The 6,850-nt window shown below is 41.2% G+C and overlaps 1 long non-coding RNA gene across 1 annotated transcript; it reads right to left on the bottom strand.

Moving 5' to 3' along the window:
- Window positions 1–431: 431 nt before the first annotated feature.
- LOC103788073 (uncharacterized) lies at window positions 432–1,567 on the bottom strand. Its single transcript, XR_001907177.3, has 2 exons — window positions 1,447–1,567; window positions 432–830 (listed from the first exon to the last, which is right to left on the bottom strand). It is a non-coding gene; the product is annotated as an uncharacterized LOC103788073 (long non-coding RNA).
- Between the last annotated feature and the right edge of the window lie 5,283 nt (window positions 1,568–6,850).

The following is a 6,850-nucleotide window of genomic DNA, read 5'->3' as shown; positions in this document are numbered from 1 at the left end:
CTGGGACTACAGGTGCGCGCCACCATGCCCAGCTAATTTTTGTATTTTTAGTAGAGACAGGGTTTCACCATGTTGACCAGGATGGTCTCGATCTCTTGACCTCATGATCCACCCACCTCGGCCTCTCAAAGTGCTGGGATTATAGGCGTGAGCCACCGCGCCCGGCCCTGAAAATTTTTTAATAGAGGAGAAAGCAGATTTAGAATTTTCAAATCCTTTTTTCTTTTAATTAAAAAAAATTAGAATAGAGTTGAGGTCTTACTATATTGCCCAGGCTGGTCTCGAACTCCTGAGCTCAATTGATCCACCTACCTCAGCCTCCCAAGGCTGGGATTACAGGCATGAGCCACCATGCCCGGCCTCAAAATTCTTAATACCATAGGTGTTTTAGTCCATTCAGGATGCTATAACAAATTACCATAAACCAAGCCTCTTATAAACAGCAGAAATTTATTTCTCAAGGTTCTGGAGACTGGGAAGTCCAAGATCAAGGTGTCAGTAGGTCTGAGTCTGATGAGGGCCTACTTTCCAGTTCATAGATGGCATCTTCTTGCCGTGTCCTCACATAGTTGAAGGGTTGAGGAGGCTTTTATACAAGGGCACTGATCCCATTCATGACAGTTCCACTCCCATGATATAATCACCTTCCAAAGACTCCACCTCCTCATATCACCACCTTGGGGTTAGGATTTGAATTTGAATTTGGGAGGGACACAACATTCAGACCATAGCACTGAGTCAAACAATTCTCCATTAACTTCCATTTAGATTATTGGCTAAGTAGTGTTTGCTGAACAAGAAGCTCCTTGTCTGAATCTCAGTTTCTCCACCTGTAAAAGGAAAGTAAAATTTCTTTCTTAATCAAGCTTTAACGTTCTTACTGTAATGAAAGCAGAAAGCAATCATGCCTTGAAATATTTCTACCACAATTTAATTATTCATCTCTAGGCTCTTGCAGTATTTCTTGTCTGCTGATATGGGTAATTATCTCTTCTAGTCAAATTAAATGTGTGGTTTTATTTTTAATTACTCCAGGGTATTAGAAGAATTAATTAGTAAGTGTTGGCCAACTACCTTGAAGATGAAAAATACTATGTAATTATCCCCATGGGAAAAATGCTTTTCAAGCACTTGGCTGAATTCACTACTTAGGTTTATGGGATTAAATGTTAACCTTAAGGACTTCTGGTGTGAATGCAGTAACATAGATTCAGCATCTTTCTTCTTTTTTAAATGCTACAAAACCAACAAAAATGGTAAACTTATCTTCAGCGAATTTAGGAGCAGGTATAATCCACAGCCTTCAAAATATGACTCAGGGCTGCTAAGAGCAGCTAAGATTAGACAGAAGCCGTATAGGAGAAGCTGGCAAAGAGCTATGAGGTTCAAGCAGCAGCAGAATCTGGAAAGTATCAGTAAACACGATTCCTAAAGTGAGGGACTCACCATGTAGTGCAAATGTGTGGTTCTTGTCAATGGATTTGGGTAAGCAGACCTGGTGGCACTGAAGTCTTCCTAGAACCGGGTTTATTTCAGAGGAGCAAAAGATACTGGCTACACGATTTAAAAGGAGGGGCCATCTGCATTGTTCTGCTAGGGCTGCCTTAACAAAAGACCACAAACTGGCTGGATCAAACAACGTATGTATTGTCTCGTAGTTCTGGCAACCAGAAGTTCCTGATCAAAGTGTCTGCCGGGTTAGTTTCTTTTGAGGGCTTAGAGGAAGATCTGTTCCTTTCTTTTGTGTAGCTTCTGGTAGTTTGCTGGCAATCTTTGGCATTTCTTAAATTGCAGAAGCATCTCTGCCTTCATCTTCACATGGTGTTCTCCGTGTGTGTGTGTGTGTCTGTACCCAAATTAACCCCTTTTATAAAGACACTAGTCATATTGGATTAGGGTCCATCCTAATGACCTCACCTTAACTTAGATACTTACATCTTCAACAATCCTATTTCCAAATTAGGTCCCATTCTGAGGTACTAGGGGTTAGTACTTCTAGAGCAATAGGACACATTTCAACTCATAACACAATCTATCCAGGAAGGACTCTGGATATATTGTAGCAAATCAATCTTTGCTACCATAGCAGAAGTGAAAGCCTTTGGACAGCAAAACTGGAAGGACTACCTTCAGCCTCCCCCACAAAGCTCAATCACTGTGTTTTAAAGTAACCTGAGTCATTCTCTTCTGTGTGGTTATGTAATCAACTGGATACACAGTGACATTTGTTTCACTTTTTCTTCAATGTTTTAGGACTGCTTATTTCATTTTGGTGTATTTATTTTTTGTAATTAGGTAAAACTTTGCTATGTTTCAAAGTCAAATCTATAAAACAAAATACAGTTAACTCTTGAACTACACAGATTTGAACTGCATGAGTCCGCTTATATGCAGATTTTCTTCTGCCTCTGCAAACCCCGGAGACAGCAAGACCAACCCCTCATCTTTTTCCTCCCCAGCCTACTCAAGATGAAGACAACAAAGATAAAGACCTTTATGATGATCCACTTTCACTTGATGAATAGTACATATATTTTCTCTTCTTTATGATTTTTTTTTCTTTTTTTTTTTGAGATAGGGTCTCACTTTGTCAGCCAGGCTGGAGTGCAGTGGTGCAATCCCAGCTCACCACAGTCTCGAACTCACAGGTTCAAGCAATCTTCTCACCTCAGGCCCTCAAGTAGCTGGAACTACAGGTGCATGCCACCACACCCAGCTAATTTGTGTATTTTTTGGAGGGAAGTGGTTTCACTGTGTTGCCCAGGCTGATCTCAAACTCCTGAGCTTAGGCAATCTACCTACCTCGGCCTATGATTTTCTTAATAACATTTTGTTTTCTCTAGCTTACTTTATTGTAAGAATGCAATATATAATACATATACAAAATCTGTGTTCATCAACTGCTTATGTTACCAGTAAGGCTCCCAGTCAACAGTAGATTATTAGTAGTTACTTATTGGGGGAATCAAATGTTATGTGCAGATTTTGACAGCTGTGGGGTCAGTTTCCCTATCCCCTGAGTTGTTCAGTGGTCAACTACACATTCAGAGACATCCAGTTTTTATATCTGTCCCCTCTACACTGTTTTCTCCTTCTCCTATAGACATTTTTTAAATTAAAAAGAATTTTAAGCCAGGTGCAGTGGTTCACACATATAATCCCAGCGTTGATGCCAAGGCAGGAGGATTGCTTGAGCCCAGGAGTTTGACACCAGCCTGGGCAACATAGCGAGACTCCGCCTCTATGAAAACAAAATAAATTAACTGGGTACAGGGATGCACGCTGAGCCCAGGAGGTCAAGGATACAATGAGCCATGATCATGCTGCTGCACTCTAGCCTGGGCAACAAAGCAAAAGCCTGTCTCAAAAAAGAAAATAAAAAAGAACTCGAAGCATTTGTGCTCTTATGTTCATATTACTCCTGTTTCTTAGATAAATAGTTGCATATAAATGTTGCATACTCAAATTTGATCCACCTTGCTTTCTTTAGTTAATGATATGTTCCAGCGATCACCCCACAGTAGTAAATATGCTCGTTCCTTTATATCGCTACATAGTAGTCCCTTGTGTGGATGCACCATAGTTGATTCAAACAGTCTCTTATTGATGGATTTTGTTTGTTTGTTGCCAGATTTTTGCTATTACAAATAACGCTAATGAATATTATCACATATGTATTTCTGTCAGTATGTCTTGGGATTCCCTCTTCTCCAATGTCACCAAGTGTTGAAAAATATGACCTCATACCTTCAGCTGGCTCTGTTCCCACCACCATTAGATCTTTGGTTTCTTTCATCCTTAGTGTTCCTGTACTGCTCAACCTGGATTCTATTCCCAGCAATTCTCTTTAGTGTGGGCCTTTGTCTTGGAAGGGATTTGGGGTTGGTTTGTTTGAGAGTTCACAGGGCTCAGGTTGCCCCAGCACTCTCCACCCTTACCCACCGTACTTATCAGCATGTACCCACAGATCGGCGCTCACAAAGCTCCTTCCAGTTTGGGCTGCTGTTCCAGGGGTGACCTGCTGACTTCCTGTGAGTATCTGTTGGTGAGTTTGGGCTCTCCAACTGGCAGGGCAATGAGCAGTCTCTCAACTTTCCTCTGCTTCCCCTGCAAGGTAACCGATATCGCCCAGGTCTTGTTGATCTCAGTGACAGGACCACTTGCTTGTATTTCGGGGTCCACAGAAATATTTTGTGCCTAGTTTTGTTGATTACATCATCAATGGGTTCTTTGGCTTTCCTCATAATGTCACTCTAAATTAGAAAAATGCCAATTAAAGCTCAATCAAAAATATATAGGAAATCTTTGTATATTCTTACACATTTTGTCAGTTTTAAACTGTGCTAACCTACCCTGTATTAGCCTGACAGACTCCATCTTGCTGAGAGCCAGACAGACTCCATCTTAAACTCTGCCTTTCCCCTCCTGCCATTTCTCCCTTGAGTGCATACCTGGGTCATGCTACTGTGCTGTGCTTAGAACTAGAGAGGCATATAACCATTGTAACCATATCCTGCTTGACAAGCCCACTTGCTATTGTGAATACCCCCTTGATTGATTGTATGGCAAGTACTGAATACCCCTCTTGGTAATCAGCAATCATGGGAACTGCTTGTGTATACCCTCCTTAGTAATCAACAATCATGGGAACCTCCTGCCTCCTAGTTACCAGCCTCCTTATCTAACTTGCTTGTTCTGCTTCTATAAATTCTGCTTCAGCTAGGCTCCCCCTTCCCTATGTTAAGCAAGATATAAAAAGTAATCAAGCCCCTTCTTCAGGGCTGAGAGATTTTTTGAGCATAAGCAGACTCTTGGTTGCCAGCAATAAAGGACTCTCAACTGGAACTCAGAGTATGGTACTTCCCTTCCAACTTGCTTGGGAACAACAAAATTACATCAAAATTTAAAATTACTAATAAAAATTAAATTTCAAGCCATTTTTGACTTCACAGTGTGGCAAAACTCCAAAAGTTTGATACATAGGCTCTTGACAACGCTGTGCAAAACAATCACTCACATACATGGCTAGTGAGATCACGAACTGGCGCCACTTCTGTGGAAGGCAATTTTGCAAAATACAACCAATTTTAAATGTATTCACACCTCTGGACCCAGCAATACAAATTCCAGGAATTTATCCTATGGATGTACTTGAATCTATGTCAGATGATGAGATGATATATGAACACTGTCACTCACTGCAGCAGCGTTACTAGTAGCAAAAGTGTGGAGGCAATTCACATGTCCATCAGTAGGGACTGGTTTAATAAATTATTTCACATCATTTTAATGGAAAGAATGAAGAAGCTCTCTGTATAAGCAGAAACAGAAAGATCCCTAAGATGATATTATTTAAAAAGATACAGAACTATGTATACATTTCATTTTGTAAAAGCAAATGAGGTAATAAAATATAAATTCATATTTATATAGATTTGCTATATTAGGGTTCTCTAGAAGGACAGAACTAATAGGATAAATGGTAAAGGGGAGTTTATTAAGGAGTATTGACTCACACAATCACAAGGTAAGGTTCTAGAATAGGCTGTCTACAAGCTGAAGAGCAAAGAAGCCAGTCCAAGTTCCAAAGCTGAAGAACTTGGAGTCCAATGTTCTGGGGCAGGAGGCATCCAGCATGGGAGAAAGAGGTAGGCTGGAAGACTAAACTAGTCTAGTCTTTTCACGTGCTTCTGCCTGCTTTCATTCTGGCCATTCTGACAGCTTAGATGGCAGATTAGATGGTGCCTACCCAGATTGAGGGTGGGTCTGCCTTTCCCAGTCTACTGACTCAAATGCTAATATCCTTTGGCAACACCCTCACAGATACACCCAGGATCAATACTTTGCATCCTTCAGTCCAATCAATCTGACACTCAGTATTAACCATAACATTTGCATAAATATAGTCTGGAAAGAACATAAAAAACAGCCAGAAACCTGGAAGGAGATGGAACATAGGAGGCAGGGCATCTGTCAAGGGTGGGAAGGAAACTTTCCATGGACAACCTTTTACTGTGTTATGATTGTTGAGCCATGTAAATGTATTACCTAATAAAAAATGTAAAAACCTAAAGTTTCTTTCTTTTCTTTCTTTTTCTTTCTCTCTCCTTCTCTCTCTTCTTTTTTAGATGGAGCCTTGCTCCATTGCACAGGCTAGAGAGCAGTGGCAGGAGCATAGCTCACCACAGCCTCAATCGCTCAGCCTCAAGTGATCCTCTCTCTTCAGCCTCCCAAGTAGCTGGGACTACAGGTGCATCCCAGCATGACCAGCTGAGTTTTTTCTGTTTTCTGTAGACATGGGTTCTTGCCTGGTCTCAAGCTAGGGCTCAAGCGATCCTCCCACCTTGACCTCCCAAAGTGTTGGAATTACAGGCATGAGTCACCACACCCAGCCAATATAAAACATTTGGAAGATTAAAAGGAGTATAAAGGAGTATAGTCTTTTTTTTTTCTTCAACTTTTAAGTTCCTGGGTACCTGTGCAGGATGTGCAGGTTTGTTACATGGGTCAATGTGTGCCATGGTGGCTTGCTGCACAGATCAACCCATCACTTAGGTATTAAGCCCATCATGTGTTAGCTCTTCTTCCTGATGCTCTCCTTCCCCCAACACGCCTCTCTCCCCGCAACAGGCTACAGTGTGTGTGGTTTCCTCCCTGTGTCCATGTGGTCTCATTGCTCAGCTCCCACTTTAAGTGAGAACATGTGGTGTTTGGTTTTCTGTTCTTGTGTTAATTTGCTGAGGACAACGGCTTCCAGCTTTAACCATGTCCCTGCAAAGGACATGATCTCGTTAAAAGGAGTATATTTTAATCAAAGTATTTATTAGCATGGGATTCTAGACTTTCCTGA

The sequence above is a fragment of the Callithrix jacchus genome, chromosome 14 (assembly GCF_049354715.1).
Source record: "Callithrix jacchus isolate 240 chromosome 14, calJac240_pri, whole genome shotgun sequence".
NCBI lineage: Eukaryota > Metazoa > Chordata > Mammalia > Primates > Cebidae > Callithrix > Callithrix jacchus.
This window is presented reverse-complemented; position numbering and strand designations above follow the sequence as displayed.